The sequence below is a fragment of the Rhinoderma darwinii genome, chromosome 1 (assembly GCF_050947455.1).
Source record: "Rhinoderma darwinii isolate aRhiDar2 chromosome 1, aRhiDar2.hap1, whole genome shotgun sequence".
In the NCBI taxonomy this organism is placed as follows: Eukaryota; Metazoa; Chordata; class Amphibia; order Anura; family Rhinodermatidae; genus Rhinoderma; species Rhinoderma darwinii.
In genome coordinates, this window is record NC_134687.1 from 7703252 (window position 1) to 7726873 (window position 23622).

Consider the following 23622-nt stretch of genomic DNA (forward strand, 5'->3'; position numbering starts at 1 on the left):
ATTTGTAATTTACAATGATCGCCTGAGATGTGCAACTTAGGTTGGAGCAATGCAGAGCCAGGAACTGAACCTGTGTCGGCAGCACGTAGGGCAGTGACTCCACCACAATGCTTCACCCGCTGCTGACGGCACCTCGATACTTTATAGATATTACCATTGTTCACCAAATCAATGTTCGTGTAAAGATGTGTAGTTTCCAATGGATGCCAAGGATGTTCAATGAAGTTTGAAACAGTGCAGTAGTTCAGGATTTGAATCAATGACAGCATGAAACATAGATACAATCTGGTGAGATCACTTGTGCAGTTTGAAGAGGCAGCCATTGTAGAGCTTACTGGCTCTATTCAACCAGCCGATAGTTTCTGGTCGGCTTCCTGTTTATCGCCCATCGCACTGCCTCTCCATTCACTGTCCATGGGACTGCAATGATAACCAAGTAAAGCGCTCAGCTATCTCCTGCAGTGCCATAGAGAAGGAATGGAGTAGCAGGGTGCTGGGCGATGAACGGAAAGCCGACCGGAAACCGGTTTAATGGAACCGATAAACTTGCCACTCCATTCATTCGAAGGAACGGGAGCCCTAATCCCATGATCGGTGGGCAATCATACCACTGACTTTTCACTTGTTTTCAGCATTGGATTATAGACCTCACTCTTTACTTCAGGCTGCCATCAATGTTCATGTCAAGATTTGTAGTTTCCATTGGATGCCAAGGATTATCAATGAACTTGGAAAGATTGCAGTACCAGGATTGAAGCGTTGTAGAATTTATATATATATATATACCTACATGAAATAGGGACTCAGCTTCCTGGTGAACATTTCTAACAATGCCTCTATATTCTGTTAGTCGCCATGTTTGTCTGGAGAAGGTTCAGCACTCGTTAGATTTTTCTGTTGTGTCGATCACATTGTTTGTCCTTTTATATTTCGTTCAGTGCCTGTCCACATCAGCGTTCGAGTTTCGTTCTTTCTTTTTTATTCAACCAACCAACAGTTTCGGTCGGGTTTCCGTTCATCGCTTTATTCAACCAACTATTGGTCGGAATGGAACTGACCGCTCCATTTATTCGGAGGAGTAGGAGCCTTGTTCCCGTGTTCCGTGGTCGATTATACCACTGACTGAACTTTGGTTTACAGCATTAGATTATAGACTCTTTACACCAGGTTTCCACCAATATTGATGTTGAGATGAGTAGTTTCCACGGATGCCAATGATGTTCAACGAAGTCGGAAAGTGGCCGGAAAGAGTGCATCAGGTGCCATGAATGTTCCATTTAAGCCGTGTAGTTTCCAGTGGATGTTCAATTTAAATTGACAGCATGAAACGTAGGTACAATCTGGTGAGATCTTTTGTGCAGTTTGAAGATGCAAACATTGTAGAGTTAATATATATGCCTACATGAAATAGGGATCCTCCTATGTCAAAATATATTCATTTTAAAATAAGTCTATAGCAGGACTTGAACCTGTGTCGGCAGCATGTAAGACAGTAAAACTACCACTAGGCTACACACACTGCTTATGTCACTTATAAATTTTGTAGTCTTGGCCATTGTATGTAGTGAGTCTTATTTCCTTTTTATGAAACTCAATCCTCTGCCCCTACTGAAAAAGACGATGTTCTGTCTATTAGAAAACATTGTAAGATAAAAGTTATAAGGTAGAACGGTAAGCGGAGAGCTCCGCACTTAGTTGCAGAAATTTCTTTGCATGAAAGACACATGATTATATTAAAACGGGTTTCAAACACAAGCCTTAAACGAATTTATGTTGGCTGGAAATGTGCCACATTTATTAGAAGGTGCACAGCTCTTGATAAATTTGGTGTATCTTTGACTGTCCGTGCGCCAGAAATGCTAATTTACACCTGCTATGAGCGGCTCTATAGATTTGTCCATAACTTCATGAATAAGTGCGTGTGCATCTGCCACACTCTATACAAGGGGGAATCGCTGTGTAGCACTATATGCAAGGGGGGAGCGCTGTGTAGCACTATATGCATGTGGGGGAGCGCTGTGTAGCACTATATACAAGTGGGGAAGTGCTGTGTGTCACTATATACAAGAGGGTGAGGGAGGGCTGTGTGGCCCTATATACAAGGGAGAGCTGTGTGGCACTATATACAAGGGGGCTGTATGGCACTATCCACTAGGGGGGGCTGTGTGGCACTATATACAAGGGAAGAGCACTGTAACACTATCTGCAGGAGGCTGTGTGTGTAGCGCTATCTGCAGGAGGATGTGTGTGGCGCTATCTACAGGAAGTGCAAAGGGGGCATTATTACTGTGGAGGCACAAAGGGAGCATGATTACTGATGGGGTATTTTTATTGTGTTGACCACTCTGGGATAATTATTACCATCTGGGGCACTGTCGATTATGAGTTTGTTTGGAGGATGATTTATAGGTGTGGAAGGTGCTATAAAAATGAGAAACCAACAGGTCTGTGTGTCAAATTCTGCAGAGACGAGTCGTGGCTGGAATAAGTCGTCACAGTGGTCGTGGCCGGTTAAAGAAAAAAAAGGAAAGTGAACGAGTCTAATCAGAGAAGCCATCACCTGTGAGTCACTAGATAAAAATGTGCTGTAATCACTTATATCGTCTGTAGAGCTCCTGTATATAACTTACATCTTCCACTATATGGTCACTATGTGATGGTAACATTGGTCTTTGTATAGTGGTTTATTTAGTAACAGTATGGGGGTATTATTCAGTCACTATGTTAAGGATCTGCCAGGCACAGCTTCTGTATCCACGCCCATAGGTAATCAGTCTGCACCTGCTTCTATGTCTGTGAGACTGACTCCATCTTCCACCACTCAGGATGGCAGGCTTAGGAGTGGGAGAGCCTATCACAGCCTGGCCAGACGGAGCTAGCTCCCGCCCTCTGTCTATTTATTCCTGACTTTCCTGTTCCTCCTTGCTTGTGATTCTTCTCTGTTGGTTTCCTGGCCCTGCTGCAGCTTCTTGAACTACTTGTCCCTGCTTCGTATTGACCCCGGCTTACTGACTACTCTTCTGCTCTGCGTTTGGTACCTCGCACACTCCTGGTTTGACTCGGCTTGTTCACTACTCTCCTGCTCTACGTTTGGCACCTCGTACTCTCCTGGTTTGACTCGGCTCGTTTACTACTCTTGTTGCTCACGGTGTTGCCGTGGGCAACTGCCCCGTTTCCCTTTGTTCTGTGTTTCCTTGTCTGTTGTCTGTCGTGCACTTATTGAGTGTAGGGACCGTCGCCCAGTTGTACCCCGTCGCCTAGGGCGGGTCGTTGCAAGTAGACAGGGACTGAGTGGCGGGTAGTTTAGGGCTCACTTGTCTGTTTCCCTATCCCTGTCATTACACACTATGTGGTTATGGTGTGGTGGTATTATTCAGTAACAGTATGGGGGTATTATTCAGTCACTTTGTGGTTATGGTGTGGCAGTATTATTCAGTAACAGTATGGGGGTATTATTCAGTCACAATGTTATGGTGTGGAGGTATTATTCAGTAACACTATGGGGGTATTATTCAGTCACTATGTGGTTATGCTGTGGTGGTATTATTCAGTCACTATGTGGTTATTGTGTGGCGGTATTATTCAGTAACAGTATGGGAGTATTATTCGGTCACTATGTGGTTATGGTGTGGTGGTATTATTCAGTAACAGTACGGGGGTATTATTTAGTCACTATGTGGTTATTGTGTGGCGGTATTATTCAGTCACTATGTGTTATGGTGTGGGGGTATTATTCAGTAACAGTATGTGGTATTATTCAGTCACTATGTGGTTATGGTGTGGTGGTATTATTCAGTAACAGTATGGTGGTATTATTCAGTAACAGTATGGTGGTATTATTCAGTAACAGTATGGTGGTATTATTCAGTAACAGTATGGGGGTATTATTCAGTAACAGTATGGAGGTATTATTCAGTCACTATGTAGTTATGGTGTGGCGGTATTATTCAGTAACAGTATGGGGGTATTATTCAGTCACTATGTAGTTATGGTGTGGCAGTATTATTCAGTATCAGTACGGGGGTATTATTCAGTCACTATGTGGCGGTATTATTTGGACCTTATAATGCATTATTATTATTGGTCTTATAATAGTGAGTTGTGTTCAGTAACAGTATGCAGGTAATATTTCATCTGGTATAGTGGTATGATATAATAACTGTATATGTATATAGATAATTTCTTTGTGTGAGAGGGGGGACATATTTTTTGGGGCTTGTAACACCCCTGGACGCGCTAGAAATCAGCGATGCAGTTCTCTGCACATCGCCTTCTGAATTGACGGCATTATTGATACGCTAAGGGTGTGTTCACATCTGCGTCTGGGTTCTGATGATGGTTCTGATGATGGCTTCCGTCAGACCTTTCCGTTGGAGGAACCCATCAATGGAAAGGCAAATGTAAACCATATCTACTGTTTGCATTATCATTGATCTCAATTGTAATGTTTCCATTACAACTGGTTTCCGTTTGTCTTCGTTCCGTAAGGTTTCTGTTTTTTTTGGGCAGAATCAATAGCGCAGTCGTCTCATAAACTTTCTGTTAAGACCATACAGAAAAACAGGTGTTAACTTTTTTATTTGATGTGTTAAAGGCTATGTACACCTTTTAAAAACTACTTTTTTATGTACAGCCGCTTTGTAACCTGTATACAGAACAGCTGTATCTTTCACTAAAACCTGTATCCGTCAGATCCGCGGGACTGACGGGTTCAGTTACAGCGGGTCTTGCATGTCGAGCAGCATCGAGCTGTTATTGATCACATCTAAGTTTGGTTTTACATTTGAAACTTATTAATTAGATTGTTTGTTTTAAAGTTTTAATAAAAGTTCAAAGAAGAAAAGCGTAGTTTAGGCGTCTCACGAGGGAAAAGGGGGTTGGGGGGAGTTACATTGCATGTAAGGGAGGAGGAAGGGGCCCACGTTGTGTCAACAGCCCAGGGCACATTATACACTTAATCCGCCACTGGGTATAAACCCTTCATAACACAGAAGTCCTGCCCCTACTGAGTAATAACCGGTGCCCCTCCCGTCGTGTCTTAAGAGCCTATCAATGCTGAAGTCCATTTCCTGGGGAGTTTCCTCTGTACAAGATTCTTCCTGAACCAAGTCAGTCACTCGCTGCCGGACGCTGGAGAAACACGTCTCATCTGAGGAACCGATGAAAAGGAAAATCTGTAGAGCCGTTCATAGACAGACATGGAAACCAATGTCCAAACATGATGGTACCGTATATGAACATGAACAAACATTGAGACAGTCAAAATGTTAATGTGAACGGCCACAAACCTGCCGAATGTGACCACAAAAGAAGCCGTTATGAGCCATTGACCCAAATCGACCACATATAACCACGAGTACAAAGAACGTGGACGTGTTCAAATGTAAAACTGACTGGTCTTTCACTTCTTCCCTTAACTCTTCTCGCCACCAGTCCAGGTTGTGATGGGCTCCTTGGTTGATCTTTTTAGCAGGTTATGATCGTCTCAGAGATTACTCAGACCACAAATAAGTAGTGTTGTCAGACTGTAGACCTCGCAAGGACTGTATATAAACTTCCGTTATATCCGTGTAGCTCCCGTTTTCCTTGTATTTGTACTTTACACCACAGCTGGTAATTGTAATAAACAATAAATACTCATAGACAACATTTACTTTTAACACAAATCTTTATTAAATTTACATTAAAATGTTCCAAATCCAGGGACGCCGTTCGGCACGTGTTCTGCTTTACGGCCCTTTCTTGGTTTTCACAGCACTTTTTTGTGCACTAGAAAGCAGCTGTCCAGTCAGTAGTAGGATTCTATTCATCTCAACGTAAAAGGCTTCAAAGACGCAAGACGGTATTTTTCCTTATTTCCCATAGTAGATAAAAATTAATCGACTATTTTCTTTAGTTTCTTTCTTCCTTTTTGTAGACAAGGAGTTAATGAATCTATTTCCATTTGCAAGTTCCCTCATGTTGTCATCCTAATCATTATGACACCACAATTCACATTTTCTTTGTTGTCCAAAATGCCTCCATCAGTCTCAGACCTCCATAAATAACGACCCCGACATCATCAGATTTCATCATTGAGGCTTTAACAATAAACGTCCTTATATCTTTACTGTTATATCGTTTTTGTCACTTACAATGTTTGTTGGACATTTGATATCAGAACTTATATTCTGGAAGGGGATATACAGCTTCCCAGAGATATGTGCTGCAGGTCATTTTCAGCCATTGTCCCGGACTAGACTGGACACCATTGTCACAGATATGACGGTATAAATGATTTTGGTGAATGTCGTGTCTACCATTGCTCTTCTTCCTCTCATTAATCTTTTTTTCGACTTCACTGTTTCAGATTTTATATTCAGTCTTGTTTCTTCTCTGTGAATGGTAGAAATGTCACCACCACCTCTGTACTCCCTGTCAGTCACTACGTGCGCTCAGTATAGTTTCATCCACGTGTCTGTCAGACTGGAGGTTCAGCGCTCCTCAGACCTCTTATTCACATCTTCATATGGCTTTTTCTTTTGTCGTTCTTCTCACCCTTTAATACTGTACGATTTTTAAGACAAGCATAAAAAATAGACCGGTATGTTATAGACATTGCCATCAACAATATTTTGTACTTGTCATGTAGATATATGTAGTTTCCAATGATTGCCAAAGTTGGAAACAACGCAGAGCCAAGAACTGAACCTGTGCCGGCAGCATGTAGGGCAGTGACTCCACCACAATGCTTCACCCGCTGCTGACATCACCTCTATACTTTATAGACATTACCATTGTTCTTCTATAGTAGAGCTCACCTACCCTTTATGCAGCAGCAGATTCCCCCCGTACTGTATAAAATAATAAGGACTCTTCCCCTTTTCTGTCTTAACAGCGGATCAGTGATGAAATTGATTTCTTGAGCAATGTTCTGTCTATAAGCTTCTACTGTCACTAAGTCAGTCACTGGCGGCAGGACGTTACTGAGACATGTTAAAAATGTTGTTGTTTTTTAAATAAACATTCAGTAGCGCCGTTCATAGACAGAATAAATGCTTAGAAAGAATTCTTTATTGGAGTAAGATTATAAATTGTAAAGTACAAACAGAGAAATACACAGCTTAACAGAACTACTGATATCATGAGAGGAGTGACGCAGCCCAACAGTAACTGCAGGAGCCACATTATTTCTACATGGAGGAGGAGAGCTCGGCTTAGGTGTCAATGTATCTCTGGGACCTTCCAAACGTTCTCTGTTGAATGGTTCAGCCTCCGGGATTCTCAACACTTCAAATTATTTACACAATATTTTTTTCAAAGACTTAAACTGCAGCATTGGATTATAGACCCCACAACAACTGAAAACCGATGTTCAGTCAGTGATAGGATTGTCATAATCGTCTTACAGATGAGAGTGCAATACTTTTCTCAAGTTCCCATCATGTGTAGAAGTAATTTACAATTTCCTTTTGAAGACATTTCTTTCTTTCTTTTTGTAGACAAGGCGTTGGGGACGATATCTGCATTTACAAAATGTCCCTCCCCAGACTGGTCACCGTTGTCACAGATTTGACAATATAAAACATTTTGGTGAATGCCGTGTGAACAATTGCTCTCGCTTCCTCTCATTGATGTTGCGGCTTCAGGTAACTATAAGAACGCGAATAATAATCCAGATATTCCAGTAAAACTTTTTTATTGTTTGTAGAAATGCCACCTCCCCTGTACTCCCATAAATAAACGGGAAAGTGTCCATGGACAATAGAAGTAAATGTTCATGTGGAGGAGCGGACACTGTTAACCACCCTTTCTGCTGAATATGGGTAAGGCTGCTGGTATACATACTACTTTTATATGCACTGTCACTTTATCTTACCTCTTTGTTGCTTACCCACATTGAACACTTATAAAGTAAACTTACTGTGGTTGGGAAGATTTCCCATTGTAAGGGTATGCGTATATTTATTTAAGTATATTACTATACACAACGTGCAATACCTATATAACAGAGTCAGCATTAAGTACTTGTAGCTCCGCTGTTCTTACTAGAGTCTTGTCCTTGTATTTTTTAACACTGTTTGTATTATGTGTTTAATAAAAATTCAAAACTTTTATACATTCATTGGCTTCTAATGCTCTGATTGTGTTCTTTTGTGTATAAAATAGAAGTAATTGTGGTCCGCAATTGCGGATGATTTTTACGGCCATGTGCACGGGACCTAACAGAATTCTAACTTGTGTCTTCACGGTGAATGGTGGAAATATCTCCAACATCACTGTATTCTGTGTCATGACGGAAGGAAGCAAATTATGACTGTAACATCGGAGAACGGACCGGACAGAAACTGTATTTGAATTATGTCTTTGTGTGTCTACATCTCAGCTTTGTACCTTTCCTCGCCGCAGGTAATTGAATGGACAAAAAATATAAACCCACAATATTCACTTTTAATTCATTTCTGTGGCACATGTACAGATTTACATCACAACTTTATACACCTATAATAATTGTTGAGTCTGTAATAGGATTTTATTAATCTCCATATAAAAGAAAATGGTTTCACAAGTGCAGGAGGACAAATTCTCAGTATTCACAATTCCCCGTAATGTTGAAAAATAATCGACTATTTTCTTTTGAAGAAGTTTCTTTCTCCCGTTTTTTAGACAAGGAGTTAGGGACTTTATATGCATTTGTAAAACTTCCCTCAGGTTTCCATCTAGATGGAGATTGTTCCATAATGGACTTTGTTCCTTGTCAAAAAATGCCTCCATCTGGCTCAGAACTTCATAAACAACGACACCGACATCATCAGATTTCATCGTTGAGACTTTATCAAAAAATGTTCTCATATCTTTAATGTTCAATAGTTTCTTGTCACACACAGTGTTTGTAGGACATTTGATATCAGAACTTATATTCTTGTAGGCGCCATGCAGCTGCTCAAAGACATTTGTTGCAGGTAATTTGCAGCCATTGTCCCGGACTAGACAGGACACCATTGTCACAGATATGACGGTATAAAACATTTTGGTGAATGCCATGACAACCGTTCCTCTTGCTTAGTCTCGTCGATCTTTCTTTTGGCTTCACTGTACCCGTGATCTATAGAATGCCAATAAGAATCCAAAGTTGATATTTATAAGTGTGTCTTTATGGTGAATGGTAGAAATGCTGTCACTACAACTGTGTTCTGTGTTCGTCACTTTGTGCGTTCAGTACAGCAGAGCAAGGATTGGAAAAGTTTGTTGACGACAATGGTTGTCAAAGACGTTCAACAAAGTTCGAAAAAGTGCAGCACCAAGAACTTTACCTTGTCGGCAGCACGTAGGGCTTAAGTAAAGATGTGTCGTTTCCAATGGATGCCAAGGATGTTCAACAAAGTCGGAATCAGTGCATCAGGTTGCCATCAATGTTCGTATAAAGATGTGGTTTCCAATGGATGCCAAGGATGTTCAACGAAGTCGGAATCAGTGCATCAGGTTGCCATCAATGTTCGTGTAAAGATGTGTAGTTTCCAATGGATGCCAAGGATCTTCAACGAAGTCGGAATCAGTGCATCAGGTTGCCATCAATGTTCGTGTAAAGATGTGCAGTTTCCAATGGATGCCAAGGATGTTCAACGAAGTCGGAATCAGTGCATCAGGTTGCCATCAATGTTCGTGTAAAGATGTGCAGTTTCCAATGGATGCCAAGGATGTTCAACGAAGTCGGAATCAGGTTGCCATCAATGTTCGTGTAAAGATGTGGTTTCCAATGGATGCCAAGGATGTTCAACGAAGTAGTTCAGGATTTGAATCAATTACAGCGTGAAACATAGGTACAATCTGGTGAGATCACTTGTGCAGCCACTGTAGAACTTATATATACCTACAAGAAATAGGGCTCCGCCTCCTGGTGAACATTTCTACCGATGCCTCTATATTCTGTGTAAACCACCATGTATGTCTAGAGATGGTTCAGCACTTGTTAAGTTTTTCTGTTGTGTTGATCATATTGTTCGTCCTTTTATATTTCGTTCAGTGCCTCTCCACATCAGCGTTCGAGTTTCGTTCATCGGTTACATTCAACCAACCAACCAACCAATAGTTTCTGGTTGGCTTTCCATTCATTGCAACTGACAGCCCAGCTCCCGTGTTCGGTGGACAATATTCTGTGTTAGTCGCCAGGTTTGTCAGGAGAAGGTTCAGGACTTGTTAGGTTTCACAGTTTTCGTTCATTGGTTCTATTCAACCAACTAATGGCTTACCGTTCATTGCCCATCGAAACTCCATTTCGGTGGAATAGGAGTTGTGTTCCCATGTTCGGTGGTCAATTATACCACTGACTGAATTTCGGTTTTCAGCATTCCAATGAATGTTCAATGTAAATCAACAGCATCAAACATAGGTACAATCTGGTGAGATTACTGGTGCAGTTTGAAGAAGCAGCTGTAGAGTTTTTATATATACTACTTGAAATAGGGCTCCTCTTATTTCTCTTTAAAGAAGTCTATAACAGGATTTGAACCTGTGTCAGCAGCATGTAAGACAGTAACACTACCACTAGGCTACACTCGCTACTTACGTCACTTATAAAGTTTGTAATCTTGGCCATTGTATGTAGTGAGGCTTACCTCCTTTTTATGAAACTCAATCCTCTGCCCCTATTGAAAAAGATGATGTTCTGTGTATTAAAAAACATTGTAAGATAAAAGTTATAAGGTAGAACGGTAAGCGGAGAGCTCAGCACTTAGTTGCAGAAATTTCTTTGCATGAAAGACACAGGATTATATTAAGACGGGTTTCAAACACCAGCCTTAAACTAATTTATGTTGGCTGGAAATGTGCCTCATTTATTAGAAGGTGCACAGCTATTGATAAATTTGACTGTCCATGCGTCAGATATGCTAATTTACACCTGCTATGAGCGGCTCTATAGATTTGTCCAAAACTTCATGAATAAGTGTGTCTGCATCTGCCACACTCTATACATGGGGGGATCGCTGTGTAGCACTATATGCAAGGGGGAGCGCTGTGTAGCACTATATACAAGTGGGGGAGCGCTTTGTAGCACTATATAAATGTGAGGGAAGTGCTGTGTAGCACTATATGTAAGGGGGGTAGTGCTGTGTATCACTATATGCAAGGGGGGAGCGCTTTGTAGCGCTATATGGAAGGGGGAGCGCTGTGTAGCACTATATATGTAAGGGGAGAGCGCTGTGTAGCACTATATACAAGTGGGGAAGTGCTGTGTGGCACTATATACAAGATGGGGAGGGAGGGCTGTGTGGCCCTATATACGAGGGGGGCTGTGTAGCACTATATACAAGGGGGAGCTGTGTGGCACTATATACAATGGGGCTGTGTGGCACTACTCACTAGGGGGGCTGTGTGGCAATATATACAAGGGAAGAGGACTGTAACACTACCTACAGGAGGCTGTGTGTGTGGCGCTAACTGCAGGAGGTTGTGTGGGGCGCTATCTACAGGAAGTGCAAAGGGGGCATTATTACTCTGGAGGCACAAAGGAGGCATGATTACTGATGGGGTATTTTTTATTTTTTAAACTCGTTTTATTGAAAGAATTTGCACGATACAAATGTCCGTAGTACATAACAGCAAAGAAACACATTCAGGTAGTCATACATTACATGAACATAAAGGCATAGTATCAATGATGGTATTTAACAGGTCATAACATATTAGCCCACATATTAACCCTCAATAAGAACATCCCAGCGGGCAATATACTTTCCAAGGCCGATTTTTAAGATATTTCAGACAAACTATAGAGATCCTGCCAGTAACTAATCATGCAACATCCGCCCTCCTCAAGGCTGCAGCAATTGGTCCCTCAGATCTGTGAATCTACCAAATCTGCCATATCTTATAAAATTTACTAATACATCCTCTTTTCTTATATAAAACTCGCTCATATGGAATAATGGAATTAATCAGCGATTTCCATTTCGTCACCCTAGGAGGCCTCTGATCCATCCACCGAAGTGCGATGGTTTTCCTCGCCATAAACAATACCTCCTTCAATAGAATACGCATGTGGAATGGCCACTGATCCTCAGGCAGCACCCCAAATAGACAGATCTTGGGTGAAGGGGGGATCGGCTGTTTCACCACTTCCTCTACCACTTTCAACACATCCCCCCAAAAGGAGGCCACCATTGGACAATCCCAAATCATGTGCCAGAAATCAGATCTGGGAAAACGGCATCTATGACACTCAGTGCTAGGATATCTACCCATTCTATGCAATCTCACCGGTGTGAGATAACTCTGATGAACTATAGATAATTGAATCATTTTGTTATTTGCCGCCGGTGAGGCTGAAATAGGAGATGAAAGTACATCTTCCTATTCCTCCCCTGTCAGATCTGGTATCAGGCCCTCCCATTTATCCTTTACCGGTAACTTGACATGGGCCAATTTAGCTTGTATAAGAGCAGTGTAGACAGCCGAAATCAGCCCCCGGGGGCCTTGTGATCTAAAAACACCAATCAAAGGGAATCGTGAGAATTCGTGATCTGACCTAGGGTATTGACTTGCAAGAGCATGTCGCAGTTGCAGATATCTATAGAAGCTTTTTCTAGGGATTTGGAAGTCCTCTTGCATTTGTGTAAAGGATTTAAAGGCATTATCAGTATCCCCAATTCTACGCACCTCAAAGCCACACCAGAAAGGGGGGGCTTGCCCCTCCATTAGATGAGAGAGAAGGGGATTATCCCACAGTGGCATGTCCACCTGTATATCTACATATGCATAAATTTGTTTGGCAGCCGTCCAGGCCTGCACTGCCACCCTGTGGATTGGAAGCATTTCTTTATAGGTTCTCGGGGAGCTTTCCAGCACTGGCCAGAGATGTGTAAGATGCAAATATGTAGCGAGGTGCTGTTCCCTCATTGGTAACGGATCCGACCCTGTCCATAGCTGTATATACCGCAGTTGCCCAGCTAGATAATACATAAATAGGTCCGGCAGTGCCATCCCTCCCTCCTGTTTAGGTCTCTGCAGAGTGGACAAGCTAAGTTTGGATCTATTGGATCCCCATATAAAAGCCGGGAATAATGCATGTAGGGATTTAAAAAAGGCCTTATATACTGGTATGGCTGCATGCTCCAGGACATATAGACATTTTGGCAGAATAACCATTTTAATTAAATTTACGCGACCCGTCACTGCCAATGGAAGGGCCCCCCACACCTTGAATTTGAGCTTAACATAATCTAACAGAGGCAATATATTGGTAATTCGATCCTGCCTATAGTCTCGGTTTATAATAATACCCAGGTATTTAAAGGACGACACCACCTGCAAACCATACTCAGCGTCCGCCCACCCTACTTCCTTCAAGGGCATGAAAGATGATTTATTCCAATTAATGTATAGGCCAGAAAATCTCCCGAATTAGTTCAGGATTTCAATAGCTAGCCCCAAATTGTCCCTCGGGTATGACATGTACAATATCACGTCATCTGCGTATAAACTAATCCTCTCCTCTCTTCCCCCCAACACTATTCCCCGATATTCTGGGTGCGTTCTAATACGTATCGCCAAAGTTTCAATAGCTACTGCGAACAATAGCGGGGAGAGAGGGCACCCCTGCCTAGTACCTCTACGGAGTTGAAAATAGGGGGACATTATTCCATTAATCAAAATTTGCGCCCTCGGATCCTTATACAGGATTGTTATCCATTTAATGAAAGTTGGGCCAAAACCAAACCTTTGTAATGTTTCAAACAAATATGCCCACTCAACGGAATCGAAGGCCTTGGTCGCATCAAGAGATGCCATTGTCCAGTCCTCCTTCAGTGCCTCACCTATTTGAGCCAAAATTTGAACCTTGCGTATATTGTCAGATGTGGACCTCCCAGGCATGAAGCCCGCCTGATCCGGGTGAATGAGTTGTAATATCACCTTATTCAATCTATTTGCCAGCACCTTTGCTAGTAGCTTGTAATCTAGATTCAATAAAGAAATAGGACGGTAAGAACTACAATCACTAGGGTCATAGAAGCTGTCCGGAAGTTTTCCCTCCCTCAGGGTTTTCCCTCCCTCAGGGCATGAGAATACATAGAGCATAATGGGGGAATGAGCTGGTCAGAATAACGAAGGTAAACCTCCAGTGGAACCCCGTCCGGGCCCGACGCCTTACCCTTCGACATATCCCTCAATGCCTGTGTAACCTCGTCTTCCATAATGTCAAGTTCTAACATGTCCCTGCCTGCCACATCTAACTGTGGAAATTTCAATTCCTCCAAATATGATATGCATTCGGACCAATCATACGTAGACTGGGAGGAGTATAAATCCCTATAAAATTGGGTGAAGCGGGCAGCTATGCTGGGAGTATCAGTCAAATCACGGCCCTGACTGTCCTTGATCTTTAGTATTGCTGAGCTCTGAGAGCTGTGATGAATTAAATGAGCCAGCAATTTACTAGATTGGTTTCCCAATTCAAAATAGGTTTGCCGAGCAAAAAACAGTTTCCTATCGGCTTTTTCTTGTAGCAATAATAAGTATCTACGACCCACCGTCAGCCATGCACTTTTGTTTGCCTCCGAGGGGTTCTCTATGTATTCGCCCTCCAGCGTTTTACATTGAAGCGCCAACAGACCCTCTTCCTTTTCCGCCTCACGTTTTATGTAAGAGATTGTAGATCGCAAGCAACCTCTCAGATAGGCCTTCAGGGTATCCCATAAAATATTTAGGTTATCACATGAGCTATTGGTATCTTGGAAAACCTCCAATTGATCCGGTATGCGATCTTGCGGCCCTATCAGGGTGAGCCAGAATGGGTGAATTTTCCAATTACCAGTTCTCACAGGCCCTGGGTGATCAAATCGCGCTACTATCGGAGAGTGATCTGACACTCCCCTAGCTTCGTAAGAAATATCCGTTACCATAGGAACCATTAGAGCGTTCCCAAAGATATAATCTATACGGGACAGGGAGTTTCTGCCGATAGAATGACATGAGTATACCCTTACATTCGGATGTCTGCACCTAAATATATCTATCCAACCCATTTCTTGAAACAACAAATGCAACGCTGTCGGAGCCACCGGTACAGCCCCAGAGTCCACTTCCCCCCTGAATCTATCACATCTGGGATCCAAGACCATGTTAAGGTCCCCCATACCCAATACCGTAGCTTGTGGATATGCAGCAGCAAATGCGGCAGCCTCATGTAAAATCTGTGCATTCGCCGGAGGAGGCACATATAGGCCCAGTAATACAAATGGTATAGTGTCGATGTAAGCATGTATAAACACATATCTACCTTCCTTATCCACTTTAAGATTGACCACTTCCCACCTCAGAGATTTGTGGATTAATACAGATACCCCCCGGGAGTAGGACATATGAAAGGAGTGCGAAGACCAAAAGATCCAAGGTCTACGCAATAATCTCATTTTATCTGGGATTAAATGCGTCTCTTGCAGACATACTATAGAGGGATTGAATTTACGGATACATGCAAAGATGGCTGCCCTCTTCCGCGGGGTGCCCAACCCCCGTACGTTCCAAGACATGATCGGTATAGACGCCATTAGTGGACCTGAAAACTAAGTCTACCTCGGAGGGAAGTTGGCTCCCGGCTCCTGCATAATACCAGTAAACACTCTCTAGCGACATTTCCCACACCTCTTTGCACTGTATGATTATTTATACATTTGCATTCATAAATGAGTATAATTGCGCCTACATACGGCGTTGAAAACATGAACGACAGAACTAACATAAAAACAGTAAATTGCATCGGCAATGCGAGATGACACATAGGCCATTGCCGAATCATGCCCTCCTCGTGGCACTAAAGAGTAGCGGGGAAGGCCCCGTGCTATTAGGCAGTGTTAAAGTATCCTTCCCTATCTGCAACCCCAAACACCACATTAGATCTTAAGCCCTTTCCAGATATTCGTACAGGAGAACTATAAAGCAAGCATCAGTTTAAACAATACATCAGTAATATTCGACCACCAAATGCTTTCTGGGCAGATGCCAGGATCACTCCTGCGACTTCTCAACTGAGACTCCTTCTTCACTTCGACCGGATCACTCCTTCCCAGTACAGGCTAAGTACCTTAAACAGAATGGAAACGGATTGGTAGTCCCGGCAGTCCATCCAAATTAAACGGGGAGGATAAGAATGACCCTTTTCAAAGCCTCCAGAGCCATCAAACCACCAGATAAGTCTTCCAAACTGGGTTTACCTTAACATTGGCATCCCTCCTTAAACACAAGAGACCGACCGAAAAACTTTAGCTTGTATCAAGGGCATGAGGAACTCCAACACCAACTTTAAATTCCAGCACTTTCCATCTTCACCCTCCAATGGATTCACACGCGTCGGGGCGATCTTTTCCCTCTCACCCAATCGTCGGCCTCCACCGGAGAGTTAAAAAAGATAGAACGGTCGTTATCCACTACCCGCAGCCTTGCAGGATACGCCATGGAATATGGGATATTGAGATCCCTCAGCCTCCTTTTCACCGCCATGAACGTTGCTCTACGCTTTTGTAGATCAGCCAAGAAATCCGGGAATATGGAGATGGCGACGCCATTATACGTAATTCCTTGCAGTCGGCGGGCTTGACGTAGGATCATGTCCCTGTCGTTACAATTAAGCAACCGGGCCAGCATCGGCCTCGGAGGGGCCCCGGGTGGAGGTGGTCTCGCCGGTACCCTGTGCGCCCTTTCCACTGCAAAGGCCTGCGAATAAGGTGCATCTGGCAGTATCTCTTTCAGCCACTTAGATATAAATTCACCCGGATCTTGGCCCTCTGACTCCTCAGGCATTCCTATTATCCGGATATTATTCCGGCGCAGCCTATTTTCCAGATCATCATTTTTTTGTTTTAATAACTCAGTCATGGATTCCAGGTCAGTAATAGCACGTGGCATGGCTGCCGTCCTGTCTTCCACCCCCGACACTCTATCTTCCACATATGTCACTCGTTCTCTCAAGGCCTGCATATCCTGCCTGATAAGGCCTATATCAATTTTCACCTCCTCCATCTTACCGGTCAGCGAGGTCTTGCATGCTGATATGGCTGCCAGGAGTTTATTCATCACCTCCGACGGGGTAGGTTCCGGCTCCGTCTCCTCCACCACCGTCGAAGAAGAGGCCATCCCTCCAGGCGTCTCACTGCCTTTTGAACGCTGCTGCAGAGAAGCACGGCCGCCATCTTGGGTATCTCCCCGGGCATAGCTCTGTAACTTTTCCGTGGCCGTTTGGCCTCTCGTGGGGCCCATAACTCCACTCTTACCACCCGACTGCTGCCTGGATCTCCGGGACTTAATGGTGAAGGTAAGGAACGATTAGGATAATCACAGGATCAATATAGCACGGGACCACAGCGGAGCTCTCAAGTCATGCGACTGCTCCCGTTGCGCGCCAAGCCACGCCACTGATGGGGTATTTTTATTGTGTTGACCACTCTGGGATCATTACCATCTGGGGCACTGCCAATTATGAGTTTGTTTAGAGGATGTTGTGTAGGTGTGGAAGGTGCTGGAAAAGTGAGAAACCAACAGGTCTGTGTGTCAAATTCTGCAGAGATGAGTCATGGCTGGAATAAGTCGTCACAGTGATTTGGGCCGATGAAGAAAAAAAGGGAAAGTGAACGAGTCTAATCAGAGAACACATCACCTGTGAGTCACTAGATATAAATGTGCTGTAATCACTTATATTGTCTGTTAAGCTCCTGTATATAACTTACATCTTCCACTATATGGTCACTATGTGGTGGTAATATTGGTCTTAGTATAGTGGTTTTTATTCAGTAACAGTATTGGGATATTATTGAGTCACTATGTGGTTATGATGTGGTGATACTATTCAGTCACTATGTGGTCATGGTGTGGCGGTATTATTCAGTAATTGTATGGTGGTATTATTCGGTCACTATGTGGTTATGGTGTGGAGGTATTATTTAGTAACAGTATGGGTGTATTATTTAGTCACTATGTGATTATGGTGTGGCGGTATTATTCAGTAACAGTATGAGGGTATTATTCAGTAACAGTATGGGGGTATTATTCAGTCACTATGTGGTTATGGTGTGGCGGTATTATTCAGTAACAGTATGGGGGTATTATTCAGTCACTATGTGGTTATGGTGTGGCATTATTATTCAGTAACAGTATGGGGGTATTATTCAGTCACTATGTGGTTATGGTGTGGTGGTATTATTCAGTAACAGTATGGTGGTATTATTCAGTCACTATGTGGTTATGGTGTGGAGGTATTATTCAGTAACAGTATGGTGGTATTATTCAGTCACTATGTGGTTATGGTGTGGAGGTATTATTCAGTAACAGTATGGTGGTATTATTCAGTCACTATGTGGTTATGGTGTGGAGGTATTATTCAGTAACAGTATGGGGGTATTATTCAGTCACTATGTGGCTGTATTATTTGGACCTTATAATGTATTATTATTATTGGTCTTATAATAGTGAGTTGTGATCAGTAACAGTATGCAGGTAATATTTAATCTGGTATAGTGTTATCATATAATAACTGTATCTGTATATAGATAATTTTTTGGTGTAAGAGGGGGGGAAACATATTTTTTGGGGCTTGTAACACTCCTGGATGCGCTAGAAATCAGCGATGCAGTTCTCTGCACAACAGAAAGGCAAACGAAACCCGTTTGCATTATCATTGATTTCAATTGTTTTTTCATTGCAAATGGTTTCCGTTTGTCTCCGTTCCATAAGGTTTCTGTTTTTCTTGGCAGAATCAATAGCGCAGTTGTCTCATAGGCTTTCTATTAAGACAACACACAAAGAAAGGTGTTAACATTTTTATTTGATGTGTTGAAGTCTATCAACACCTTTTAAAAATGACTTTTTAATGTGCAGCCACTTTATATCCTGTATACAGAGGAGCTGTATCTCGCGCTAAAACCTATATCCTGGATCCGTCAGATCCGCGGGACTGACGGGTTCAGTGACAGCGGGTCCTGCATGTCGAGCAGCATCGAGCTGTTATTGATCACATCTAAGTTCAGATACATCGGTTTTACATTTGAAAATTATTAATAGGATGTTTTAAAATTGTAATAAAAGTTCAAGGGAGAAAAGCGTAGTTTAGGCGTCTCACTAGGGAAAAGGGGTTTGGGGGAGTTGCATTGCATGTAAGGGAGATGAAGGGGCCCACGTTCTGTCAACAGCCCAGGGCCCATTATACACTTAATCCACCACTGGGTACAAACCCCTCATAACACAGAAGTCCTGCCCCTACTGAGTAATAACCGGGGTCCCTCCCGTCTTGTCTTAGGAGCCTATCAATGCTGAAGTCGATTTCCTGGGGAGTTTCCTCTGTACAAGATTCTTCCTGAACCAAGTCAGTCACTCGCTGCCGGACGTTGGAGAAACACGTCTGATCTGAGGAACCGATGAAAAGGAAAATCTGTAGAGCCGTTCATAGACAGACATAGAAACCAATGTCCAAACATGATCGCACCATATATTACCATGAACAAACATTGAGACAGTCTAAATGTAATGTGAACGGCCACAAACATGCCGAATGTGACCACAAAAGAAGCCGTTATGAGCCATTGACCCAAATCGACCACATCTAACCACGAGTATAAAGAACGTGGACGTGTTCAAATGTAAAACTGACGGGTCTTCCACTTCTTTCCTTAAGGGTATGTGCACACGATAACGTCAATTACGGCTGAAATTATGGAGCTGTTTTCAGGAGAAAACAGCTCTTGAATTTCAGACGTAATTGCTCGTACTCGCGTTTTGCGAGGTGTCAATTACGGCCGTAATTTGGAGCTGTTCTACATTGAAGTCAATGAAAAATGGCTCAAATTACGTCACAAGAAGTGTCCTGCACTTCTTTGACGACGCTGTTATTTTACGCGCCGTCTTTTGACAGCGACACGTAAAATTACAGGTCGTCGGCACAGTACATCGGCAAACCCATTGAAATGAATGGGCAGATGTTTGCCGACGTATTGGAGCCGGGTTTTCAGGCGTAATTCGAGGCGTAAAACGACTCGTTTACGCCTGAAAATAGGTCGTGTGAATCCAGCCTAACTCTTCCCGCCACCAGCCCAGGATGTGATGGGCTCCTCGGCTGATCTTTTTAGCAGCTTATGATCGTCTCAGAGATTACTCAGACCACAAATAAGTAGTGTTGTCAGACTGTAGATCTCGCAAGGACTGTATATAAACTACTGTTATATACGTGTAGCTCGCGTTTGTAATTGTAATAAACAATAAATATTCATCGACAACATTTACTTTTAATACAAATCTTTATTAAATTTACATTAAAATGTTCCAAATCCAGGGACGCCGTTTGGCACGTGTTCTGCTTTACGGCTCTTATTTGGTTTTCACAGCACTTTTTTGTGCACTAGAAAGCAGCTGTCCAGTCAGTAGTAGGATTCTATTAATCTCAACGTAAAAGGCTTCAAAAACGCAAGACGGTATTTTTCCTTATTTCCCATAGTAGATAAAAATTAATCAACTATTTTCTTTAGTTTCTTTCTTCCTTTTTGTAGACAAGGAGTTAATGACTCTATTTCCATGTGCAAGTTCCCTCATGTTGTCATCCTAATCATTATGACACCACATTTCACATTTCTTATCTTGTCCAAAATGCCTCCATCAGTCTCAGACCTCCATAAATAACGACCCCGACATCATCAGATTTCATCATTGAGGCTTTAACAATAAACGTCCTTATATCTTTACTGTTATATCGTTTTTGTCACTTACAATGTTTGTTGGACATTTGATATCAGAACTTATATTCTGGAAGGGGATATACAGCTTCCCAGAGATATGTGCTGCAGGTCATTTTCAGCCATTGTCCCGGACTAGACTGGACACCATTGTCACAGATATGACGGTATAAATGATTTTTTAAGACAGACATAAAAACAATAAAGCAAAAAATTACACCAGTATGTTATAGAGACTCCCCCAACATCAATGAGATTTTGTACTTAGTAGAAGCTTCTTTTCCATCATGTAGATATTTGTAATTTACAATGATCGCCTGAGATGTGCAACTTAGGTTGGAGCAATGCAGAGCCAGGAACTGAACCTGTGTCGGCAGCACGTAGGGCAGTGACTCCACCACAATGCTTCACCCGCTGCTGACGGCACCTCGATACTTTATAGATATTACCATTGTTCACCAAATCAATGTTCGTGTAAAGATGTGTAGTTTCCAATGGATGCCAAGGATGTTCAATGAAGTTTGAAACAGTGCAGTAGTTCAGGATTTGAATCAATGACAGCATGAAACATAGATACAATCTGGTGAGATCACTTGTGCAGTTTGAAGAGGCAGCCATTGTAGAGCTTACTGGCTCTATTCAACCAGCCGATAGTTTCTGGTCGGCTTCCTGTTTATCGCCCATCGCACTGCCTCTCCATTCACTGTCCATGGGACTGCAATGATAACCAAGTAAAGCGCTCAGCTATCTCCTGCAGTGCCATAGAGAAGGAATGGAGTAGCAGGGTGCTGGGCGATGAACGGAAAGCCGACCGGAAACCGGTTTAATGGAACCGATAAACTTGCCACTCCATTCATTCGAAGGAACGGGAGCCCTAATCCCATGATCGGTGGGCAATCATACCACTGACTTTTCACTTGTTTTCAGCATTGGATTATAGACCTCACTCTTTACTTCAGGCTGCCATCAATGTTCATGTCAAGATTTGTAGTTTCCATTGGATGCCAAGGATTATCAATGAACTTGGAAAGATTGCAGTACCAGGATTGAAGCGTTGTAGAATTTATATATATATATACCTACATGAAATAGGGACTCAGCTTCCTGGTGAACATTTCTAACAATGCCTCTATATTCTGTTAGTCGCCATGTTTGTCTGGAGAAGGTTCAGCACTCGTTAGATTTTTCTGTTGTGTCGATCACATTGTTTGTCCTTTTATATTTCGTTCAGTGCCTGTCCACATCAGCGTTCGAGTTTCGTTCTTTCTTTTTTATTCAACCAACCAACAGTTTCGGTCGGGTTTCCGTTCATCGCTTTATTCAACCAACTATTGGTCGGAATGGAACTGACCGCTCCATTTATTCGGAGGAGTAGGAGCCTTGTTCCCGTGTTCCGTGGTCGATTATACCACTGACTGAACTTTGGTTTACAGCATTAGATTATAGACTCTTTACACCAGGTTTCCACCAATATTGATGTTGAGATGAGTAGTTTCCACGGATGCCAATGATGTTCAACGAAGTCGGAAAGTGGCCGGAAAGAGTGCATCAGGTGCCATGAATGTTCCATTTAAGCCGTGTAGTTTCCAGTGGATGTTCAATTTAAATTGACAGCATGAAACGTAGGTACAATCTGGTGAGATCTTTTGTGCAGTTTGAAGATGCAAACATTGTAGAGTTAATATATATGCCTACATGAAATAGGGATCCTCCTATGTCAAAATATATTCATTTTAAAATAAGTCTATAGCAGGACTTGAACCTGTGTCGGCAGCATGTAAGACAGTAAAACTACCACTAGGCTACACACACTGCTTATGTCACTTATAAATTTTGTAGTCTTGGCCATTGTATTTAGTGAGTCTTATTTCCTTTTTATGAAACTCAATCCTCTGCCCCTACTGAAAAAGACGATGTTCTGTCTATTAGAAAACATTGTAAGATAAAAGTTATAAGGTAGAACGGTAAGCGGAGAGCTCCGCACTTAGTTGCAGAAATTTCTTTGCATGAAAGACACAGGATTATATTAAAACGGGTTTCAAACACAAGCCTTAAACGAATTTATGTTGGCTGGAAATGTGCCACATTTATTAGAAGGTGCACAGCTCTTGATAAATTTGGTGTATCTTTGACTGTCCGTGCGCCAGAAATGCTAATTTACACCTGCTATGAGCGGCTCTATAGATTTGTCCATAACTTCATGAATAAGTGCGTGTGCATCTGCCACACTCTATACAAGGGGGAATCGCTGTGTAGCACTATATGCAAGGGGGGAGCGCTGTGTAGCACTATATGCAAGTGGGGGAGCGCTGTGTAGCACTATATACAAGTGGGGAAGTGCTGTGTGTCACTATATACAAGAGGGTGAGGGAGGGCTGTGTGGCCCTATATACAAGGGAGAGCTGTGTGGCACTATATACAAGGGGGCTGTATGGCACTATCCACTAGGGGGGGCTGTGTGGCACTATATACAAGGGAAGAGCACTGTAACACTATCTGCAGGAGGCTGTGTGTGTAGCGCTATCTGCAGGAGGATGTGTGTGGCGCTATCTACAGGAAGTGCAAAGGGGGCATTATTACTGTGGAGGCACAAAGGGAGCATGATTACTGATGGGGTATTTTTATTGTGTTGACCACTCTGGGATAATTATTACCATCTGGGGCACTGTCGATTATGAGTTTGTTTGGAGGATGATTTATAGGTGTGGAAGGTGCTATAAAAATGAGAAACCAACAGGTCTGTGTGTCAAATTCTGCAGAGACGAGTCGTGGCTGGAATAAGTCGTCACAGTGGTCGTGGCCGGTTAAAGAAAAAAAAGGAAAGTGAACGAGTCTAATCAGAGAAGCCATCACCTGTGAGTCACTAGATAAAAATGTGCTGTAATCACTTATATCGTCTGTAGAGCTCCTGTATATAACTTACATCTTCCAC

At 42.6% G+C, this 23622-nt stretch overlaps 1 long non-coding RNA gene across 1 annotated transcript in view; it reads left to right on the forward strand.

The window, feature by feature from the left end:
- The window catches only part of LOC142714395 (uncharacterized), a 123625-nt gene that overhangs the window by 94982 nt on the left and 5021 nt on the right, over positions 1-23622 (forward strand). Inside the window, exon 2 of the long non-coding RNA XR_012870619.1 lies at positions 7482-7628. This is a non-coding gene — a long non-coding RNA (uncharacterized LOC142714395). The remainder of the gene's footprint in view (positions 1-7481; positions 7629-23622) is intronic.